Raw genomic sequence first — 24,929 nt, forward strand, 5'->3', positions numbered from 1 at the left:
GTAACAACCTGCATGTCAACATGGACAAGGTGGAAGAAATGATCATGGACTTCAGAAGGATCAGGAACGACCATATCAACAATTCTGTTATAGAGAGAGGAGAGCACCAAGTTCCTTGGAGTTCACTTAACTAGTGACCTACCGTGGACACTCAACGTCTCCTCACTTGTCAGGAAGGCGCAACAGCATCTGCACTTCCTGAGAAGACTGAAGCGGGGAAGGCTACCGGCCATCATTATGCCAACCTTCTATCGAGAGTGTCTTGGCCGGCTGCATTACAGAGTGGGTTCTGTTGCTGCGGAGAAAGGATCAGCGGTCAATCCACAGGACGATAAGAGAGGCAGAGAAGATCATTAGAGTCTTGCATCCCCCCCCTCCCCCCTCCATCAAGGAGATCTATCAGGCTCGTTGACTGAAGAAGGAGCGCAAAATCATCGAGGGCCCCTTCTGCCCTGCACGCAGCATCTCGGCTGTTCCCTTCGGGTAAGAGATACAGTATCAGGAGCGAGGGACAGCCTCTTTTCACATACGGTGAGAATACTGACCAACAAATGTGGAACGGCTCACACTAACCGTCCGAGACACTCGTATTCATGAGACAATATTTATTTATTTGTTTGTACGGATGAATACTCCTGCATATTTATATTGTTTGTCTCTATACACACATAGTCTGGCTGTGTGTCTGCATATTTTAGCACCGAGGACCAGAAAACATTGTTTCGTCGAGATCAGATGACAACAAGCTTGAACGAGTTTGTGTAGTTTTGTCAGGTTGATGTTATTTGAATAAACTTTTCTGTTTATAAAAAAGGGTAAATTCTGGTTAGGATAGTGGAGATCTCCCCATGCTGAATGCAGGTAGGGATCTGCCTTAATACTAGAAGGGGATTTGGTAAAATACAGCACTACAAACTGCTCCCTTCCCTCAGTTGGAGCTTCACTTTAAATCACTTGCATTAAGTATGAATCCTGCAAATATATTAGGAGTTCTTAATGTGATTAATAATTTTCACAACTTGTGATGTGTTTCCACACCAGAGTTGCTCCATCCGCATCGACTGAATTAACATTGTATTGCAAATATAGAATTAATGGATTTCCCTGGCTCACCTCTTCAGTACTCTCACCTTGCTTGCTTTTGCAATAACATGGAAACAAATTAATCACAATGTAATATGTTCCATTGGCTCAAACATTCATAAATCTTTGATATCCACAGCTGAGGTTAGCCTACAGGGAGGATAGACAATGTGGAAATGACAGAGAAAAGTTCCGCATTCTCCATGTGCAACTGAGCATCCAATATACTTCCCCAGCTAGTGAAGTGGGGGGGGGGGGGGGGTCCCTAATTGGTTTCCTCTCAGTTTGTCTTGAATGCAGCCAATGTAGTTGGTATTGCAGTGGCTAAGTAACACTAGTTAGCGAAGATTTTGATTCCTGAACACTTTTGGGTGTATTTTATGGATTTTGGGTCGCTGATTATGAAAATCACCTTAAAATTTTTTTAGCATGTACTTTTTTTAGATATAACCCATTTTTATGATTTCCTAATATATTTATAACATGCTTCAAGCACATTAAACCATGAAGTGTAACATTTCATTGAAAATTCATTTTCTGCATTCACACTTGGACCCCTTCCCTGCAGTCAGTGACAAACATGGTGAAAAGTTTCACCAGGACTTTGCGACCATGGAAAAGCAGTATCAGGGCATCAATGCTGACCAACTATTGTTTGTCGCTGACATGAGAGGCATCAGATGCTGAGTACAAATGAAAATCAGCATCAAAACATTTTTCCATCAGTTGAACTAATGCAATGTCTCAGCATCATTATGTGATTAAACTAAATTCAATAGAAGATCATTTAATGTTTCTCCAACTTCCTACATGATACAGTAAATCTGAAATTATCTTTGTGATCAGCTTGAAGTTACTTGTCCTAATCTCCAATATTTTTGTCATGAAGCGAACCTTTTGAAAAAATTTGTTGCCCAGTGTAATCTACAGGATTAGGCAATTAATCCAATTATCCCAGTTCGAATATCATCCCGTCAGCTGTGGTACTTCAACAGATTAACAACCATAGAAACAGGCTCTACATTCCATCTAATCTTGGTGAGTGAGGAGGGGCATGGGGAGAAGGTAATACGTAGATAAGGGAGGGAGGGCACACCAGCAAACGGGAGGAGGAGGGATGTTATGTTGAAGTTCTATAAGACATTGGTGAGGCCAAATTTGGAATATTGTGCGCAGTTCTGGTCGCCGAACTACAGGAAGGATATCAATAAGATTGAAAGAGTGCAGAGAAGATTGACTAGAATGTTGCCGGGTCTTCAGGAAATGAATTACAGGGAAAGATTAAAAGGGTTAGGACTTTATTCCTTGGTATGAAGAAGAATAAGGGGAGATTTGATAGAGGTAAAACACAGGATTCTGTTTACACCGTGGTTAAGTGGAAACAACACACAAATGCTGGAGAAACTCAGCAGGTCAAACAGTGCCTTTATGTGGCAAAGGTAAAGATACATCACCAACATTTCAGGCCTGAACCCTTCATCAGGGAGATTTGATAGAGGTTTACAAAATTATGAGGGGTATAGATAGAGTAAATAGAACCATAGAACATTGCAGCACAGCAAAACAGGCCATTTGGCCCTTCTGGTCTGTTCCAACCAATAAAACTAGCTTGTCTCACTGACCTGCTCTCATTCCACAACCCTCCAGACCCCTCCTATCCATGGATTTATCCAATTAATTTTTAAAAATCAAGATTGAATCTGCATTAATTCCATCAGATAGCAGCTCATTCCATACTCCCACCACTCTCTGAGTGAAAAACTTTCCCTAATGTTCCCCTTCTACCTCTCCCCTTTCAGCCTAAAGCTATGACCTCTCGTATTTATCTTCCCCAATCTAAGTGGAAACATCCCACTCACATCTACTCTGTCTATACCCCTCATAATTTTATAAAGCTCTATCAAGTCTCCCCTCATTCTTCTTCGTTCCAAGGAGTACAGTCCTAACCTGTTTAATCTTTCCCTGTAACTAATCTCCTGAAGACCTGGCAACATCTTAGTAAATCTTCTCTGCACTCTTTCAATCTTATTTTCATCTTTCCTGATGCTGGGTGACCAGAACTGCCCTCAGTATTCTAAGCGTGGTCTCACCAATGACTTGAATAACTTCAACATAACATCCCAACTTCTACACTTAATACTTTGATTTATAAAGGCTAAGACGCCAAAAGCTTTCATTCCAACCCTGTCCACATATGAAGCCACCTTCAGGGAACAATGTTTTTATATTTCCAAATCTTGTTTCTTCTCCACACTCCACCCTACCTTTCACTGTGTACATTCTGCCCTGATTTATTCTTCCAAAGTGCTACACCTCACACTTATCTGTATCAAATTCCATCAGCCATTTACTGGACCAATTTCCCATCTGGTCCAGATCCCTCTGCAAGCTTTGAAAATCTTCCTCGCAGTCTACGATGCCTCCTATCTTTGTGTCTTCAGCAAGCTTGCTGATCTAATTCACCACGTCATCATCTAGGTCATTTATATAGATAACAAACAATAATGGCCCCAACACAGATCCCTGAGGCACACCACTTGACACAGGCCTCCAGTCTGAGAAGCAACCATCCACCACCACTCTGTTTTCTTCCATCAAGCTTTGAATTTTGAATCCAGTTTGCAACCTTTCTATGTCCTAACCTTCTGAACCAACCTCTCGTGGAATTTTGTCAAAGGCCTTACTAAAATTGATATAAACAACATCCACAGCCTCTCCCTCATCAGCCTTCTTGGTAACTTCCTCAAAATACTCTACAAGATTTGTTAAATAATGATCTACCATACATAAATCCATGCTGACTGTCCTTAATCAGTTGATGATGGTCCAAATATCTACATATTCCATCTCTCAGAAATCCTTCAAATAATTTAAACACTACTGACGTCAGGCTCACTGGCCTGTAATTGCCTGGTTTACTTTTGGAGCCCTTCTTAAACATGTGAGTAGGCTCTTTCCACTGAGATTAGGAGAAATAAATATGAGAGGTCATGGCTTTAGGGTGAAAGAGGAAAGGCTTATGGGGAACGTTAGAGGTAATTTCTTCACTCAGAGAATGGTGGGAGTGTAAAATGAGCTGCAATCTGATGTGGTGAATAAATTGGATAGATACATGGATGGGAGAGGTCTGAAGGGTTATGGAATGGGAGCAGGATATTGGGGCTAGCGGAACAATGGTTGGCACAGGCTAGAAGGGTCAACTAGCCCATTTTCTGTGGTTCTATGAATGGCTCTGAATGGAGAGGGAAGAGGGTGGAGAGGTGGAGGAAAGAAGACAGAGGGATGGAGAAGAGAGGGAGAATAGAGAGTAGGCTAGCAGAAGCAGAAGACGATGTTATTGCCATCCGTTTGGAGAGTGCAATGTGTCAGTGCTTTGAGTCAGGACTCTCTATCAAGACAAAAGTATGAAGGGAAGATTTCAATTTATTAAGGGATGGAAGAAGCTGGGGTTATAGGGTATTGGACAGAAGGTGGAGGAGGTGGAGAGACAGGTGGAAGGAGAGAAACTGCGACCATAATACTGAGGAGCAGAATTTGGCCATTTGGTCAAGTCTGTTTCACCATTCAAATCCTGGCTGATGCATTTTTCTTTTCAACCCTATTCTCTTGCTCTCTTCACATAATCTTGATCAAAAACCAATCAACCTCTGCTTTAAATCTACCCAGTGACCGGACCTCCACAGCCATCTGTGGCAACAAATTCCATAGATCCACCTCCCTCTGACTGAAGAAAGACATTTTTCTGCATCTCTGTTCTAAAAGGATGTCCTGTTATTCTGAGGCTGTGCCCTCTGGTCCTAGACTCTCCCACTCTTGGATACATCTCCACGACCACTCTATCCAGCCTTTTCAATCGTCAATGAGTTTCAATGAGATCGCCCCCTCATCCTTCTAAACTCACTGGAGTTCAAGCCCAGAGCCATCAAAAGAGTAATCTTGAGAGGGAGAAAGGTGAGAGAAGTAGTTAATGGAGAGATGGAAATGGTGGAACCATCTACAGATAGGGGTTAGCTATTAGAAAAATCAATGTTAATGCCATAGAGTTTAAGTCTATTTGGGAGGAATATGATGCTTTGTTCCTCAAGCATATACCTGGCCTCACTCTGGCCATGAATATGGCCAAGGACAGACATATCTGTGTGGAAACAGTAAAGGGAATTAAAATGGAATTTAAAGTTTACACCCACAGTTAGGGGCTCAGCCAAACTATGTTGGAGGCTTGAGGGGTTTGGTGGGTTAGGTAACATCCAGGAGAGATTGGAACAGTCAGTATTTTTGGCCTCGGGAAAAGGTCCTGACCCAAAATGTTGACTGTCCGTTTTCATTGCTTGCTGACATATAAAACAGTCTGTTTGAGGAGCAGAAGGATGAAAATAAACAGCAACTTCTCTCAACTAAAGCAGGATCATCTCTCAGAAAATGGAGTGAGTGGAGGATAATCAACTCATAAACTCCTTACGTAAAATCAGCGTCATTACTCTATAGTCACAAAGCTCGATTAACAGCAGAATTTCTCAGTCTTCTCCACTCTCATCTGTGTCGCCTTGTTACTAAATGCAGCTTTAAGATAAACCAAAGGTCTTCAATCTTAAAAAGGAAGCCGTCATTGGGTAGAATAGAGGTGCTTTGGAATCATTCTACTCCCTTCCATTTGCACCAACAGCGACTCTTTCAGCTGGTGTGGGTGAACAGAATTACTCTGGTTCCATTAGCAATCGTAGGTGAAGATCAAATATCGGGGCTCTTTAAATATTTACAATGCCTCTTGTCTATAGTGGGTTTGGGGAGACTTGTGTGCAGCTCTGTGTTATGTGTTGGTGCCTCGCGGGAGACTTGCTTGACAGAATATAATGCGCTTCAAATTAATGCAGAAGGCACAGGCTGTTAACACAAATAGCCACAGTGAAAAAGGGCATCGCAGTTTGACATATGTTGTGAATTATTCACGGGCTGAGCCTCTGTGAACAGGCGATTAAGTACAATGTGTAAGCAGGGTATCTCATCATCTGGATCACTTTCAAATGTACTTGATGGAGAGAGGATCCGCGCACACACACACACACACACACACACACACACACACACACACACACACACACACACACACACACACACACACACGCGCACACACGCGCACACACACACACACACACAGACTCATACATACACACACACACACAGACAGACACACATACACACACCACACACACACACTAGATTTCTGCATGATAGGAAAATTAAGGGATATGGGGAAACGGCATGTAGGTGGAGATGAGTCTATCATCAGATCAGCCATGATCACATTGAATGGCGGACGGGCTGGATGGCTGACTCCTAGTCCGATTTCTCATGTTCTCCCCATCATTATTCTCTCATAGAATCTCTTAGTTCAAGAACAGTTTCCGTTCAACAGCTCTAAACTACTGCGACCATAAAAGATGTGTCTGCACCATTGAAACAACATACCTTGAACGGTTACAACTGTGTATGTTTACCTGTTTATCCTCTTAAATTTAGTATTTTTCTTTTTCTCTAATGGAGCATTGTGATAATTTAATCTATTTGTTGTTTATTGGTGTGTTTTACGCACCTGTGTAACTGCAGCAAGACTTTTATTACATCCATAAATTTAAGATACATCTTCAGACCTACTGCATACACCAATCCCAATACCTGCTCAGAGTCCCAGTGTGAAACTCAGTTTGATCGTCTGCCCTGTGAAGCATAAAACATACAACATTACAGCACAGTACAGGCCCTTCAGCCTACAATGCAGTGCCGGCCTCTGTAAACCTACTCCACAACAATCTAATCATTTCCTTCCTCACATTCATAACCCTGGAGTTTTCTTGCATCCACGGGGCCGATCTAAGAGTCTGTTGACTGTCCTTATTGTATCAGCCTCCATCACGACCCCCAGCAAAGATTTCCAGGCCCCCATCACTCTCTGTGTTGAACACATCTCCCCTAAACTCACCTCCACTCACCTTAAAGATATGGCCTCTGGTATTTTCTGTTGTTGCCCTGGGAAATCTTGAGATGTTTTGCAGATGAAAATGCTGCATCTCATTCCCTGCAGGGTCCCCGTTGCAGTGGGGGTAATCCAGAGGAGTTCTCCGACCCTTTCCAAATCCAAAATGACCACAACCTCAGTTGCTGACGGCATTTGAATACATGCAAACTCATTGGCCAAGGTACAGGTCGGCATTGACCCCTACACTGAAGAGGATGGTCCTTACTCTAAACATTTAGAAGACAGAGGACTACCACACTGGCCCCATCATACGACAACATACGACAACAATCCCTGACAATCAAGGCTCCTGGTAAGCAAGGACTACCTTGAGTTCTATCCATCAGCAGGGGTGGAGTGCTGCCGGAGCTCATCGGAGCACCACTCCGGCACCTCACAGGCCCGCTCAGGGCAGCAGCGACAGCTCAAGACAGGATCAATGGCCATCTTTCATTACCCAGAATCCCCCACACAGCTAGAACCAGTCTCCCAGAGCCAGGAAAACATGCGTATGTCCCTCCCTCCCTCCCTCCACCCCCCACCACCCCATAGCTGAGCCCTATTTTCTTTTCTGGACATGCCGGTTTCTCCCACGACCAGTCGCCCTACTTTGTAGTCCTACAGTTCATAGAAACATAGAAAAATTGGTGCAGGAGTAGGCCATTTGGCCCTTCAAGTCAACACCACCATTCAATATGATCATGGCTGATCAGTACCCAGTTCCTCCCTTCTCCCCATACCCCTTGATCCCTTTAGCCACAAGTGCCAAATCTAACCTTCTCTTAAATATTGACAAGGAACCGGCCTCAGCAACTTCCTGTGGCAAATAATTCCACAAATCTACCACCCTCTTAGAGAAGAATTTTTTTCCTCATCTCAGTCCTAAAAAACTTCCCCCCTTATCCTTAAAGTGTGACCCCTGGTTCTGGTTTTTCCCAGCATTGGAAACAACCTTCCTGCATCTAGTCTGTCTAATCCCTTAAAAATTTTATAGGTTTTTATAAGATCCCCCCCTCAATGTTCTAAATTCCAGAGAATACAAGCCTAGTCTATCCAACCTTTCTTCCATCCCTGGTATCAGTCAAGTGAATGTTCTCTGCACCTCCTCCATGGCAAGGATGTCCTTCCTCAGATAAGGAGACCAAAACTGCACGCAGTTCTCCAGATGGCGTCTCACCAAGGCCCTGTACACTGTCAATTAAACAACACCAAATACAACATGGAGGCCACCAGGGCCAGCTCTTGCCGTTTTTGGTGAGTTCCGGCACTTAAGAAATTTGCACAGCTCCCCTGTCTATCAGCAATCATTCACCAGCACATTTTTGGGTCAAATGAGGAAAGGCTTTTGAAGATTATGGCCTCAAAACAGGAACAAAGTTCACTCAAGTAGAACAGCAGTGACTTCTGCCCCTATTCTATACTTTGAAAACACAGACAAGCTACAGTTGAACGTAATAAGGAAAAAATGCAGAAAGTGTAAGAAAGTGTTGGATTTCAGGGTCTGAGTTCCAGGGAAAGGTTGTGCAGACTGGGGCTTTTTTCTCTGGAGCGTAGAAGATTGAGAGGGGACTTGATAGAGGTGTTTAAGATTTTAAAAGGGACAGACAGAGTAAATGTGGATAGGCTTTTTCAATTAAGAAAGGGGGAGATTCAAACTAGAGGACATGGTTTAAGATTGAAGGGGGAAAATTATAAGGGGAACATGAGGGGAAATTTCTTTACGCAGAGGGTGGTGGGGATGTGGAATGAGCTTCTGACGGACGTGGTCAAGGCGGGATCATTGGTTACGTTTAAGGAAAGACTGGATCGTTACATGGATAGGAGGGGACTGGAGGGTGGGGACTGGACTGGGAGTTGGTCAGTGGGACTAGGAGGGTGGGGATTTGCTACGGCATGGACTAGTAGGGCCGAACTGGCCTGTTCTGTAAGTGGTAATATGGTTATATCTATAATCATGGAAGAAGCCATACCTGCAAGTGACCTTGAAAATAGTTTCTTTTGTGGATTGGAAATCCAGAAGAAAGATTTACTGAAAAAGATTGATTCATTGGAAAATCAAAGTTGAAGAAATAATGTGAAAATTGTGGGTCTCCCAGAAGACATTGAAGGGTCTGATCCAATAAAATTTTTCAAAAATTGGATTCCTGAGGTGTTGGGCAAAGAGGTTTTTTTGGAAGGTTTAGTACTGGAGCGTTACGAAAGAAACCGTTACCGGGACAACCGCCATGGGTGGTTTTAGTTCGTTGTCTGAACTACCAGGACAGAGAAATGATATTACGGTTGGCGGTACAGAAGGCTCGACAAAGGCAATCTCCAGTGATGATCCAAAATAACAGAGTATTTTTTAATGCAGATGTGAGTCAGGAGATTATGAGGCAATGATGGGAATGTAATTCAGCTAAAGAAGTACTGGGCGGAAGGGTTACAAATTTGCTTTTCGATATCCTGCTGTGTTAAAAGTCTTTTATGGTAATTTTCAATCTCAATTTTTTGAGAGTGACCATGATGCATTAATTTTTGCTAATTCATTACCAGATTTGCGAGGACATGGAAGAGCTTCGCTGCCGTCGCCCAAAAAGAAGGCAAATGGAAATGGAAATGGGTATGGGAATGGGAAGAACGGGAAAAATGGAAAGAAAGAAGTTTTAACACAAAGTCTTATTGACATTGAAGATCCGGAACAATCATCGGGAATGGAGTCATTGGGTTGAATATATTTACAGTCCTGGATTGTGTTGATGTGAATGATGTATTTCTGGCTTGGGGGGGTGGGTGGATACCACTGAAATCTTTGATAGTCATCTGCCCAGTTTTTTAGGGCGTTACTACCTTTAGGTAGTTTTTTTTGGGGGGTGAGGGATAATAATTTTTTATATATTTTAAAAAAATATATATTTAGGGGAGGGAGAGTGGTTTTTATTTACTAGAAGGGGAGTGATATTTTGTAGTAAGTGATTATATTATTAGTTTATAAGGATGTCTAATTTGAAATTTGCAACTTTTAATGTTCAGGGGTTAAATAATCCGATTAAGCGAAAGCGAGTTTTGGTTTATATCAAGAAAATGAAAATTGATATTGCCTTTTTACAAGAAACACATTTGACTGAAAAAGAACATTTGAAGTTGAAGAGAGATTGGGTTGGGCATGTGTTTTTTTTCTTCATTTAATTCTAAGGCAAGGGGTGCAGCAATTTTAATTCATAAGAATTTACCTTTTGAGTTGCAAACTATGGAAGGGAATGCTGGAAGGGTTTTAAGGGTGAATTGTAAATTTTTTGCTGAATCTTGGACTTTGCTTAATGTTTATGCACCTAACGTGGATGATGAGTGTTTTGTTTTGGAAGCTTTTTTGTTGTTAAATCAAGCTAATGACAATATCTTAGTTGGGGGAGATTTTAATTGTGTCTTGGACCCTTTGCTGGATAGATCTCCAAAAAGTAGAAATAAATCAAAGATGGTGACACAAATTGGAGCCTTGATGAAGGATTTAAATTTGGTGGATATTTGGAGAAGGGTCAATCCTACAGAGAAGGATTTCTCTTTTTATTCGTCTCGACATGATTCATTTTCTAGAATAGATTTTTTTTAGTATCGGCACTTTTACAAAGAAGGGTATCACAGATGGAATATAAATGCAGGGTTATATCAGATCATTCTTTATTTTTTTCTTGCTGAAGTTCAGAAATGGTACGTTCATCTTATAGATGGAGAATTAACACAATGTTGTTGAAAAAAACAGAGTTTGTTACCTTTGTTAAAGATCAGATTACTTTGTTCTTGACTGAGAATGCTAATTCAGTAGAAAGTCGTTTTGTGCAATGGGATGCATTAAAAGCTTATTTAAGAGGACAGATTATTAGCTATACCACTAAAGTTAAAAAGCAGTATATGGCAGAAACTTTAGAATTAGAAAAGCAAATTGATGAATTGGAGAAGGAATTTCAGAAGGAAGTGAAAGAAGATAAAAAAAAAATGGCTTTGACTAAATTGAAATTACATTATAATACATTGCAGACTTATCAATTTGAATGTTTAATTAATTGATCTAAGCAGCGTTATTATGAGTTGGGTGAGAGGGCACATAAGGTACTTGCAAGGCAGTTAAAGATGGAACAGGTTTGATGTAAAAAAGAATTCAACAGTTACCTATAAACCTCTGGAAATTAATGACCAGTTTTATTCATTTTATTAATAATTATATACTTCTGAGGAGAAACAGGACAGTGGTTCTATCGATTCTTATTTATCTAAGTTAACATTACCAGCATTACAAGTGGAGGATGTTATGGATCTGGAAGCTCTGTTTACAGAATTAGAGATTAAGGTGGCTATGTTGGAAATGCCCAATGGGAAGTCATCAGGTGACGATGGATTTTCGGTGGAATTTTATAAAACTTTTTATGAAGTTTTATTCCTCCTTCTTTGGTGTTTGAGGAGGTATTACAACAAGTGACTGAACAGCATGAGTTACCAGAATCTTGCTCTAGTGCTTTAATTACTGTAATCCCGAAAAAAAGATAGAGACCCGTTGAAAGTGTCTTCGTATAGGCCTATTTCTTTATTGAATGTAGATTACAAAATTATAGCAAAGGTGTTAGCAAACTGACTTGCCAAGTATTTACCTAAAACAGGTTTTATCAAAAATAGAAATGCATCAGATAATATTCTTTGATTGATTAGTTTGATCAATGCATATCGACAGCAGCCTAACCACCCAATGGTGGTTGCACTTGATGCGGAAAAAGCCTTTGATAGGGCCGAATGGGATTTTTTGTTTAAGGTATTGGAGAAGTTTAAATTTGGCCCTTTTTTATTGGTTGGGTTAAAGCATTATATACGAACCCGACTGCTAGGGTGATGACAAATGGTCAAGTCTCATCATCGTTTAAATTGATGCATTCAACTCGACAAGGTTGTCCATTGTCACCAGCTCTGTTTGCATTGGTTATTGAACCATTAGCTCAAACAATAAGACAGAATGAACAGATAAGAGGGATGAGAGTTATGGATGAAGAGTACAAGATTAATTTATTTGCAGGTGATGTTTTGATATATTTAACAAACCCAGAACAATCATTGCCACACTTGTGGGAATGTTTATTACAATAAGAAACATTATCTAGATATAAGGTTAATTGGGAGAAGAGTGAAATTTTGCCAGTCGGAGAAGGAGACTATTCAAAATATAAAATCATTATAAAATTGAAATGGTCTGATAAAATTAAATATTTAGGAATAATTGTAAATGCTGAGAATCAATCTTTATATAAGTTAAATTATGTTCCTTTATTAAAAAAGATTAAAGCAGATTTAATTAAGTGGAAAGATCTTTCGTTAACTTTAATTAGTCGAGTTAAATGTATTAAGATGAATATTCTCCTCTGTATTCAGTATTTATTTCAATCAATACCATGCTCTCTTTCAAAGGGATTTTTTCAGGATCTAAATAAAGCTGTGAGAGAATTTTTATGGAAAGGTAAACTACCACAGGTAGCGTTATATAAACTTACCTGGAAGTATGCAATTACCCCATTTTCAAAATTATTATAAAGCAGCCCAGCTGAAGTTTATTAGTAGATTGATGGATTTGGACCAACCCCTGAGTTGGGCTAAGGTTGAGATGGCTTGTATTTCTGAAGTCAAAGTGCATCAATTTATATTTCGATGGAATGTAAATTTGTTGCGGGAATATAATATGCCGATATTAAAACATTTATTAAAGATATAGACAAAGGAAAATAAGATTTTAGGATCAAAAGGTAAATTGTCAATCTTAATCCCCTTATGTAATAATCAGCTTATTCCTTTTTCAAATGTTTAATAATCATTTAAAGAGCTGGGATTCTAAGGGTATAAAGACATTACAGGATTGTTTCGTAGAAGGACAGTTTCTTTCTTTTAATCAATTGAAAGAGCGTTTTGATATTGCTGAAAATTCTTTGTTTGTTTATTATCAACTTCGAGCTTTGGTGAAAGATATGTATGGTAGAGAGATGATTTCACCTGTATTGATGGAATTCGAATGTTTGATTTCTTCTATACCATAAAAGCATTATATTTCAGTTATGTACCAAATGTTACAAGATAATATGGATAAACCAGAATGGGACAAGTCTAAGCTTAAATGGAAAATGATTTAGTTTTTGTTTTTCCAGAAGATTATTGGGCAGATATGTGTCATGACAGTGTTACTAAATTGATGAATTTGCGGTATGGAATGGTTAATTATAATTTTTTACATCAGCTGTATTTAACTCCAGAGAAGTTGAAAAAATATGGTTTTAGTAATTCGGACTTTTGTTTTAGATGTGGTGTGTGTATTGGTACTTTTTTACATGGTGTTGGGTCTTGTGTTCATGTACAACCATTTTGGGAAGAAATTAGGTTAATTTTGGGAAAATTGTATGATATGATGTTACCATTAGATCCATCTATTTTTTAATGGGTTATATGGTTCCTTTAAAGGGTTTAGGGTTGGATAAATTTCAAATTGCATTTGTACGTTTAGCATTGTCTGTAGCTTGAAAATGTGTTGCAAGTACATGTTGCAAGATAATATAGTGATTAACATAATGCGATGGCATAATGATCTGAAAGCTTGTATTGTTATGGAAAAAATTACATATAATTTGCATGAGAATTTTTTTTGTTAATAAGTGGTTACCATATTTGGAATATATGTATTTAGATGTACTTTGATTTATTATATATTCTTAGTTTCTGTTTATATGTTTGGCTTTCCTTAAGAGAGCTGGCTGATGGGGTGGGAATTTAAATTTTTTTAAAAATTCTGTTTTTTCTTACTGTTTTTTTATATATACTTATATAAAATTGTCTTTATGAATGTATGCTGTATTATTACTAATGATTTTTCAAATAAATAAAGTTTAAAAAAAAGAATCAGTAACATTTTGCCTCTGGAATATCTGTAAAACTACATAGTTTTGGTCTCCAAACCAAAAAAATATGTAGCAGTGTTGGAGGATCTTTCCTGGGATCCTGCAAACCCAACCACACCGGACTTGACAGGCAAAACCTTCCCCACCATTGAGAACATCTATGGGGAGCGCTGCCATTGGAGAGCAGCAGCCATCACCCAGGGAACACACCACCCAGCACACGCTCTGTTCTCGCTGCTACCATCAAGGAAGAGGCCTAGGTGCCGGAAGACTCGCACCACCAGGTCCAGGAACAGCTGCTCCCCCTCCACCATCAGACTCCTCAACCACAAACTCAATCAGGGACTCATTTAAGGACTCTGTCTTGTGCACTTTATTGATTTTAAAAAATTCTCTCTCTATTGCACAGTCAGAAAAATTCTTTTCTGTTTTCTGTTCGTTATTTGTTTACATGTATACACGGTGTACAGATTCTCTTTCACTACCAATTAGTAGTAATTCTGTCTTGACCGCAGGAAAAAGAATCTCAGGGTTGTATGTGATGTTGTGTATGTACTCTGACAATAAATCTGAAATCTAGTCAGAGCTCCCGGAGGAATCCCACGCAGACATGGGGAGAGTGGAGAAACTCATCACGTTACACAGTATCCATGGGAAGTAAGAAGTAATAAGCATTTCAGGCCTGTGAAGAAAGGAATTCTTTCAGAGGGTAGTAGAGCTCCAGCCTTCTCTGACCTGAGGCAGGTGGAGGTCAGATCAATGAATATGTTTAAGATAGAGCAGTGTTCTCAACCTTTTTCTTCCCACTCACATCCCACTTTAAATACTCACTATGTCATGGGTACTCTATGATTGGTAAGGGATTGTTTAAGGTGGGATGTGGGTGGAAAGAAAAAGGGTGAAGACCACTGTTTTAATCGTCCCTCATTGACTCATTATGTGCACGGTTTCAGAACTCCAAAGGAAATGGGCCAATGACCATTTTTCTCAAGCAAAATATTTCAGTAACAATTGAGAATCAACCTTCCCTTCCTACTCACATCCCACCTTAAGCAATCTCTTACTAATCACAGAGCACCGATGGCCTAGGGAAAACTTAAAGGGGTATGTGAGTGGAAAGAAAAAGGTTGAGAACCACTGAGAAAGAGGTAGATAAGTACTCAAAAAATCAAGGAATATCATGGGGACACTGAGGCCTGTGTGAATCAGTCATGGGGGGGGGAGTGGGCATACAGCTTTGAAGTAATTAGTGGACTCATAGAATGCTATAGCACAGAAAACAGGCCATTCAGCCCTTCAAGTCTTCTGTTCTAATTGTGATGTATTGTTGCATCCTGTAAATGCTTTGGAGAGGGTGCAGAGGAGATTAATCAAAATGTTGCCTGCTTATAAGGACATTTGCATATTTTACTTTTCTTACATTCAATCATAGAACATTCCAACACAGTACAGGCCCTTCAGCCCACAACGTTGTGCTGATCTACTCCACAACAATCTAATTCTTCCCTACCTCACAGCCTCTATTTTTCATCTGCCTAAGAGTCTTTTCAATGTCCCCATTTTACAAACCCCATCCTCTGAGCCAAAAAAAACCTACCTCAGGCATCTCCTCCAAACCTTCCTCCATCAACTTATACAAATGTCTTCTGAAGCCAGGTCATATGAAGCCAGGTTAACGGGCTTTTCTCTTTTTGGGTGGCAAAAGATGGGAGGTGACTTAATAGAGGTATAAAAGATAAAGGAGGGTCCTGTCTGGGGTGGACAGCCAGCACCCTTTTCCTGGGGCAACCACATCAAATACCAGAAGACATCTGTATAAGTTGAGTGGAGGAAGGTTTGGAGGAGATGCCTGAGGTAGGTTTTTTTTGGCTCAGAGGATGGGGCTTGTAAAATGGGGACATTGAAAAGACTCTTAGTTAGATGAAAAATAGAGGCTGTGAGGTAGGGAAGAATTAGATTGTTGTGGAGTAGATCAGCACAACGTTGTGGGCTGAAGGGCCTGTACTGTGCTGGAATGTTCTATGATTGAATGTAAGAAAAATAAAATATGCAAATGTCCTTATAAGCAGAAGCTTCTGGTCCCATGGCAGTTACTGGGCAACTGATTGAAATATTATTTATTAATGTATTAATTAGTTTCTTGGCTGGCAAGGTACTCCTCACGTTTCATCTTTCTCATTGCTTCTCTCCAATGGCAAACATTTAGATTTAGAAGCAAAGAGGATCTAGTGTCGTGTGCCAGCACATTAAAGTGGGACAAAGTCAAAGAGGCAAACGTGCAGGGTTTAATGAATTAAACAAGTGAAGTACACACTCCACATGCGCCGTGATTGCAATAAAAATGCTGGAGGAACTCCGCCGGTCTCGCAGAGTCCACAGGAGGTATATTGCCGATGTTTTGGGCCTGAACCCTTCTCCAAGGCATCAGGAAAAAGCAGACAGGTGTCTGAATTAATGGGCTGTTGGGGGGTGGGGGGGAAGAGAAAGGAAGAATGGGCAGGCGAGGAGTACAGGCTAATAGGCAAATGGTGTTAATTGGAGGACTGGAGAGAGGGACGGTGAGAATTGATCGGGGGGGGGCTTGGGTCTGTGAATGCAGAGATAGAGGAAAGAAGAGGAAAAGAGAAAAGAGAGAGAGAGACAGTGCTAGAGAAAAGTAGACATAGGGATAGAGGGACTAACGGAAACGGGAGAAGTCGATGTTAATTCCATCCGGTTGGAGGGTGCCCAGGTGGAATTTGAGGTATTGTTCCTCCAATTTGCTGGTGGTCCCAGTCTGGCAGTGCACGAGACTGTATACTGATATGTCGGCAAGGGAATGGGGCGGGGAACTGAAATGGCTGTCCACTGGTAGATCCCCACTGTGGCGGCGGACAGAGCTGAGGTGCTCAACAAAGCGATCTCCCAGACTGCCTCCAGTCTCTCCAACATAGAGACCACAACGAGAGCAGTAGATGACTGCTGCAGGTTCTCAAGTTAAGTGAGCAATCCCAGTCAATACATTTTTAGATGATTTCCTTCACCTCAATTAAACTGTTCCATTCATTAAGGTCTTGAGAACTAGAAGAGGAATAGGGCCAACCTCCTTCACCATTCAATCCCAATCATGGCTGATCTGCTACCTGTCATTTCTCTGCAGTAAATCCATATCCCTTACTTCTAAAATAAAGTCTATCGACTTCTGTTTCGAATGAATCCAGTGAAACAGCCCTGCGGGGTAGAAAATGCCAAAGCTTCTTTCAAGGTTCCATTCATTGTTATGCACACAAAATACAGAGATAGGGTTCTTTCCTTTGTTTGTCCTGTAAAGGCACTGAAAGGGGCACCATCAATTCAGTACTACTATCAAGATAAGAAAGAGAACTCAGACTCATTGTACCTGTGGATCCCTCCTCTGACGACCCTGTACCCTTTGTGGCCACATGGCATCCTGTCCTGTCCAGTCCAGAGGTCTGGATTCAGGTCACCCCCATTTGGTTCCTGATTCCAAACATCTCGAAGCATTTAGAAATCTGTCCGCTCACCCTCGGTGCCCTCATCAATCCTGGTCTCAATACCTGGTTCCCATAGAATACAACAGCAGAGAAACAGGCCACCCCTATTGGACTTGGATACCCCAACACTGATCTCTTCCAATGAGAAGAGTCTGGATAATTATCATCAGTAAATTCTGAAGGCTTTTGAATTTTGCTGCAGTTGAGAGCAAGTGATAAGAGCACTGAGGATGACTGTTGAATTAAATTTAAATTGAGACATACTGTAATAACATTGTGCTATCTGCTATAGTAACCGTGCCTCACCAGAATTATACTCACGCAGTAAGAAAACGGTCTTTGGCCCAACTTGCCTACGCTGATCAAAATGTTTCACCCACACTCAGCTCACTTGTCTCCGTCTGGCCCATATGCTTCTAAACCTATCCAATCCATGCACCCTACATTGCAATCGTACCTGCCTCAGCCACCTCCTCTGGCAGCCCATTCTGCACACCCTTCACCCTCTGTGTAAAAATAGTTACCCCTCAGGTTCCTGTCAAATCTCTCCCCCCTCACCTTAAATCTCAGTCCTCTGGTTAGCGATTCCCCTACTCTAGCCAAAAGACTCATGCATTCACCTGATCTATTCTTTTTTTAAAAATCTATTCTTCTCATGATGGTGTACATCTGTTGAATTGTTTATTGTCACAATTCCCCTAGGCTCTAGCACCATAGGTTGGGCAGAGTACAGGGGTGCCACTTACAGGGGGGCACCTATGTCCTCGCCTTACCCACCCAATATCCGAATCCCTAGCCCAATAAACTCCATCCCAGGGGTGCAGTATTGCGCTGTCAGGACTCACTTGATCACTCTGGAGTTTCACTCACGGCCGGCATCTCATCAGGCCGCTTTGGGTCCATTCCAGCACTCAACAGCACCTGTTGGTAGCTCAATATAGGATAAATGGGAAAAAATGACCATCTTCCCTACCCACAATCCCCCACACAGCTGGAATCACTCTGACAGTGCCAGCGCCAGCCAGGGAAACACAGAGTGGTTCCAGCTGTGTGGGGGATTGTGGGTAGGGAAGATGGCCATTTTTCCATTGATCCCACATTGAGCCGCTGGCACTGACAAGCGGCCACGAAGGTCGAAGTGGCCCGGGGAGGTGCCAGAGGGGGGCGGGCCGTCAGTGGGCGGCCAGCGGGTATGTCACAGCCTGTCTCAGCTGCCCCCTGATTGCTTTGCCTTTGGGCCCTGCTGGCCACCCACTGATGGCCCTGCTGGCCGCCCACTGATGGCCCCGGTGACAGCCTGCCCATTGACGGCTCCACTGACAGCCCCACTGAAAGGCCGATCTGGCCACCCGTTGACTGCCCCGCTAGCTGTCCCCTGACAGCCGCTGCAGATAGCCCACCCCCAGTCGCCCATGGAGATTTTCCAATTAAAACCTCACCAAATAAATAATTTGTGAATTGATGGGTGTTATTGTTATCAATTTATTTAGATATTGCATCATATAAAAATAAGAAATACTCATTGATGTTTTATTTAATGGAAAAACAAACTGAACAAGGAAGTTCCAACTATAGAGCAGTGGTTCTCAGACTTTTTTTTTCCACTCACATCCCACTTTAAGTAATCCCTATGCCATCAGTGCTCCGTGATTAGTAAGGGATTGCTTAAGATGGTACGTGGATGGGAAGGGAAGGTTGAGAATCACTGCTCAAGACCCAATTGTTACTGAAATATTTGGCTTGAGAAAAGTTGTCACTGGCCCATTTCCTTTGGAGTTCTGAAACCGTGCACATAACGAGTCAATGAGGGACGATTAAAAGAGTGGTTTTCAAACTTTTTATTTCAACCCACGTCCCACCTTAAGCAATCCCTTACTAATCACAGAGCACCAATGGCATAGGGAATACTTAAAGTGGTATGTGAGTGGAGAGAAAAAAGTTGAGAACCACTGCCACAGAGTAAAATCTTAACTAAATACATTACTTTGCAAAATCACAACCTGTATCCATTAACTTGTTTGTGTTTTGGCAGTTTTTGTTAATGGGGGGGGGGGGGTGAGGGGGGAGCACCAACATCAGTGGCAGCCCTAGGACAGCATTTGACCTAGATACAACCCTGTCTAACACTAACCCACACTAAGGGCAATTTATAGTGGCCAAATTTTTAAAAAACCCTGCATGTCTTTTGGAAGGAAACTGGAGCATCCACAGAAGGGAAGGGCTACCAGCCCCCATCTTGGCATTTTACAGGAGTGCCATTGGGAGTGTCCTGTCTGGCTGCATCACTGCTGGGATGGTACTGGAAGTCAATACTGAGGATCGTCAAAACAGCCGAGAAGGTCACCGGGGTCTCTCTCCTCTGTTGATGGCATTCATTGGGGAACATTGCTTAAATAGGGCTCAAAGAATAATAGACCCTTTCCACCCAACACACAGTATCTTTGACCACTACCATCAAGAAGGAGGTACAGGAGCTTTAAAATCAGGGCTGCCAGGCTGGTAAATAACTTCTCCCTGCCGGCTGTGATATTGACAAACAGTATCCTGTTATTGAGTGAATAATCCCAAAGTATGTATACATATATATTTCTAATTATATTTTTATGTGATTATCAAATGCTGTCTATTGTGTGTGCACTGTGGTCCAGAAAAAGACTGTTTTGTCTGGTGATATATGTACAGTCAGATGATAATAAACTTGAACTCCACAGAAAGATCGTGCAAACTCCACAAAAACAGCAGCCGCAGTCAGGATCTAAAATGAGTCACAGCAGCTGTGAGACAGTGCTCTATTAGCTGCGCCACTGTGCCATTCTTTGTACCAGGCTGCAGTTTGGTGGGGCCTAACTGTGAAACGTTGACAGCCACCTTGTACCTTCTACTTCAGAATGCCTCATTGGCTGTTCAGGGCTTTGAATTTGTCTTACTTAAATTCCAGGGCAATTTGAAGGGATAATGATCAGAGGCATTTGCTCAGGTGTATATAGAAACATGTAATTTATGAAATGAGGGGATTCCGTGAACCATCCATGGCTTTGTGTGTTGCTTTGATCTCTTTTGTTCATTTTGTTGATGACAATTATGTATTGCATTCATTATACACTAAGGAGACCATGATTTAGTTCCCTTTCAACCATTTAAAGATGATAAATATTGTAATAAGGTATAAACAGGTTGGACCAGTGCCAGATGCCTTCTGGGTTGCAGAAGTTATTTTCAAACTGAGCACATGGGAGGAATGAGGTTTGTAACCACGAGGGAGAGATCATAAAATACATAGGTGTATACCCACTCCTGGTATTAAGATTTTGGGCGGCACGGTTGGCATAGCGGTCAGCTCAATGCCTTTACAGCACCGGCAATTGGGACCAGGCTTCGAGCCCCAAGCTGTCTGTAAGGAGTTTGTGTGTTCTCCCCGTGTCTGTGTGGGTTTTCCCCGGGGGGTCCTGTTTCCTCCCACCTTTCAAACGTACTGAGTGGGGGTTGGGGGAGTGTAGGTTAATTGGGCAGCATGGACTCGTGAGCCAAAATGGTCTGTTACCGTGCTGTTTATCTACGTTTTTTTTTAAATACCCCCTTCCCCCAAATCATCTCCCCCTTCCTTGCTTTAAACCAAGGCTCTGTGGTGAGAGTTCCCTCTGTTAAGGGGAAACTTTAAGGAGATCCGGCCATCTGCCCTGTCGCAAAATAAATATTTGTGGCTCGATGGAATTCTTACTCAGCCTCCTCCTCTGCCCCGAAGGAAACAAGGTAGGCTGGCCTGGAAGGTTCATTAGCATGGGATCCAGAGTGAGTCGCCAATTGGATAGGGCTGCCTTAAAGTGCAACACAAGTGGATCAGGTGGTAAAGGAGGCCTTCATCATTCAGAGTTGGAAGTCAAGTTGAGTTGAACTTTGGTCTCCTCTAGATGCTGAAAAGACCGGCTGAGTTCGCCAGCGTTTCTGTCTGTTTACTACAGTAAGGCCATCTTCAGCCTATTGTGTTTGACTTATAAAAGACCCATCCCACCCCAGTCATATTCTCTTCTCCCCCACCCTCTCCTATTCTCAGAAGATACCCGATACCCGAGCTTGCAAGCATTAGATTCAAGGATGGTTTCTTTCCTACTGTTATAAGACACTTGAGATGATCTGTCATTGGTAATAAATAATCCCACTGAACTTTTTAACTGTACTAATATTCCCCCCTGTGTCCCAGTAACATTATAGCCTACAATCTTTGACTTATTGTAACTCTGCTTTTTGAACTTTTGTTTTATTATTGCACTGCCTGCTGTTTAAGTATGGTTTGACATGCCTGGATAGCACATAAAACAAAGCTTTTCAATATATCTTGCTGCACGTAACAATAAATGATTCAATTCAACAGTCAGGAATTCTCAACCTCAAGCAGGACTTGAGCCCATCCTTCATGAGCTTCCTGAAGGCTTTTAAATTCCTCTCAAGACAGAGGGGATCACTGGGGTCACCCCCCCCCCCCACCCTAATTCCATTGGTGAGATTTACCAGGATTGTGGCTTAAAGAAGGCTCGCAAAATCAGGGAGGACCCCGACTATACCGCACGCAGCATCTTCCAGCTAAAACGTACAGAGGTTGTAGGTTAATTGGGCTGCACGGGCTGATGGACCAGAATGGCCTGTTACCGTGCTGTAGGTCTAATTTTAAAAAAAATGATTGCCATTAGGATAGAGATGCAGGAGTATCAGAGCCAGAACCACCAGTCTAAGGAACAGCTTCTTCCCCCGGGCAGCAAGACAGCTGAACCACTGCTAAAATGACTCTCCATGACTCTACTATTTATTAAGAATATTTATTTTAATATATATATATGGTGTTGTGTGTGTGTGTGTGCGTGTGTGTGTGTGCGCGCGGGTGTGTGTGTGTATACATATACATTTGGACTGTGTATATGTTCTGTTTGTCTACATGTGCGCTACGTATGAAACTGTTCTGCACCATGGACCTGAGAACACTGTTTCGCCTGGTTTTACTGGTACAATCGGATGACAAATAAACTGAAGGGCTGATCTACTTTCTATGCCCCTATCATCTCTTTTATTGACAGCCGTGTACGTTCTCGTTTAATTTGTAGATAAATCTACATATTGTGAAGTGAAAGGCAGGCTGACCTAGACGACATTGTGCCCTTGTGGATGACTAATAGTACCTCCAATCTAATGTGTCTCTCCCAGCACTGGAGAACTGTTAACACTTCAATCAGTTCTTTTCTTTGAAGCAGTCAAACAACAAGTAAAGGTGTCAGTGCCTTTCATCGGAATCATAGACATTTTTTAGTTTTTGTTTCTTTGCCAAGACCCAAGAATTTACATATTTTTTTTCTTTCTTTGTCATTTGATAACAGCTTCCCTCTTGTCAGTCCTCCAGAATTTGGACTGCCGGTTGTCAGCCACTAATTGCGCTGCTACCTTAGGTGTCATCACTCGAGTAAAAGCGAAGGAGAATGATAGGATGTTATCAGGCGATTCTAGAAATTATCTTGAGCATTTTTTTAATAATGCTGGTTACCCTTTGCTTCCCACAGATCCTGCATGACCTGCTGGGTTTCTCTAGAACTTTCATGTATAGGATCACAACATCAACGTTGGGAATGTACTTGCTGGAATTTAGAAGAATGAGAGGGGATCTTCTAGAAATGTATAAAATTATGAAAGATGGAGGTAGGTACGTTGTTTCCACTGGTGGAGGAGACCAGAACCAGGTGACACAGCCTCAAGATCCAGGGTAGTAGATTTTGGATGGAGATGAGGAGAAACTGCTTATCCCAAATCAGTGGAATTCGCTGCCCATTGAAGCAATGGAGGCAACCTCAGTAAATGTACTTAAAACAAGGTTGGATAGATTTTTACATAGTCGGGGAATTAAGGGATATAGGGAAGAGGCAGGTCGATGGAGATGGGTCTATCATCAGATCAACCATGATCTCATTGAATGGCGGAGCAGGCTCGACAGGCCGGATGGTCATCTCCAGCTCCTATTTCATATGTTCTTGCATTCTTATCACCACTTCTGCCTTCTACTATCCTTCTGGAGAGGAAACCATTGGTGTGGCATGGTTAGTGCAACACTGTTACAGTGTCAGTAACCTGGGTTCAAATTCGGCATTGTCTTTGTACGTTCTCCTCTGGGTGCTCCGGATTCCTCCCACTGTTCAAAACATATAGGGGTTTTAGGTTAATTGGGCGACATGGACTCATGGGCCAGAAGGGCCTGTTACCGAGTCTAAATTAAATTTTAAAAATCTGGTCCGCATATGATTGCAGTCCCACCGATGTGGTTGACTTCAAAAGCCCAGGAAAAGGCTGACACTAACAGTTCCAGGGAGAAGCATTGCTACTTTAGAAGCTCTACCCATGGGTTGTAGGGGCGGACAGTTAGTGTAGTGGTTGGCACACAGCTATTACAGCCTTCGCGACCCAGATTCAAGCCCGCGCTCTCTGTAAGGAGTTTGTACCTTTTCTCCGTGGCCACATGGGTTTCTTCTGGGTGCTCTGGTTTCCTCCCACATTAATTGTTAACATGGGACATATTTCAAGGTTCTTTTTATTGTTACATAATATTACATCAAAAATATAACATATATGATTATACTTTAACTTTTTCCTGCTGTAAGGCAGACGTAGAGTCGTCTCTAGTGTTTCCCTGTGCCCCTTGCAGTAAGAGGGAAAGAGTCCCCTCAGAGGCACTGAGCACCCGTGGATTCACCTCCAGCACTCCAGCAATCTCCTGTTCAAACCATCGGCAACCTGAGCTCCAGATCCAATCCTCCAACACGCCCGAGCCCTTCTTGCCCTCAGCACCCTCTTGAATCCTGACTTCGATACCTGGTTCCCAGAAGCCAGTCTCCAGCAGCCCTGAGCCCATGCAGGTCCCCCAACCACAGGTTGCCCTCAGCCTGAGGGGATTCTTTACAGCCGCTGAGCCCCTCGCTGGTCCACTGCACAATACTTCAAACCTGGCCTCACCAATGCCTTGAACAGTCCCCAGCCCCCAGCTCCTATATTCTGTGCTATGATTTATAAAGGCCAGCATACCAAAAGCCTTCTTCACATGGCAATCCACCTTCAAGGAACACTGAACCGTTATTCCAAGATCCCTCTGTTCCTCTGCATGTGGACCAGCACCAAGAACCCTGATTGTTTGTCTAAAGGCATCATTGCTGACATTTAACCACTCATGCTTCAGTTCTCCCTACAATGTCAGAACAATTATGGAACATAGCCCTGCTTCAGACTGTCTAGAGCACACATGTCAAACTCTGGCCCGCGGGCCAAATTTGGCCCGCGATATAATTATATTTGGCCTGCAAGATCATTTCAAAAATGTATTAGAGGTGGCCCGCTGGCCGCCGCGCCAGTATAGCACATGCACAGTAATACAACAAATCCCAGAATGCATTGGCGTCAGCCCGCTAATCGCCC

At 42.1% G+C, this 24,929-nt stretch overlaps 2 protein-coding genes across 4 annotated transcripts in view; one reads left to right on the forward strand and one right to left on the reverse strand.

The window, feature by feature from the left end:
• Positions 1–9,824, forward strand: part of nup35 (nucleoporin 35) — a 111,151-nt gene extending 101,327 nt beyond the window's left edge. The window contains exon 11 of the transcript XR_011356855.1: positions 9,632–9,824. The gene's annotated coding sequence lies outside the window, so the exon portion shown is untranslated. The remainder of the gene's footprint in view (positions 1–9,631) is intronic.
• Positions 1–24,929, reverse strand: part of arhgef49 (Rho guanine nucleotide exchange factor 49) — a 120,627-nt gene that overhangs the window by 55,884 nt on the left and 39,814 nt on the right. Inside the window, exon 1 of one of the 3 annotated variants that reach the window (XM_069935908.1) lies at positions 143–228. The exons of 1 other annotated variant lie outside the window; for it this stretch is intronic. The gene's annotated coding sequence lies outside the window, so the exon portion shown is untranslated. Of the gene's footprint in view, positions 1–142; positions 229–24,929 lie in introns of those variants that run through there. One more of the 3 variants, XM_069935909.1, reaches the window with a different exon arrangement.

The sequence above is a fragment of the Narcine bancroftii genome, chromosome 4 (assembly GCF_036971445.1).
Source record: "Narcine bancroftii isolate sNarBan1 chromosome 4, sNarBan1.hap1, whole genome shotgun sequence".
NCBI classification, from domain to species: Eukaryota; Metazoa; Chordata; class Chondrichthyes; order Torpediniformes; family Narcinidae; genus Narcine; species Narcine bancroftii.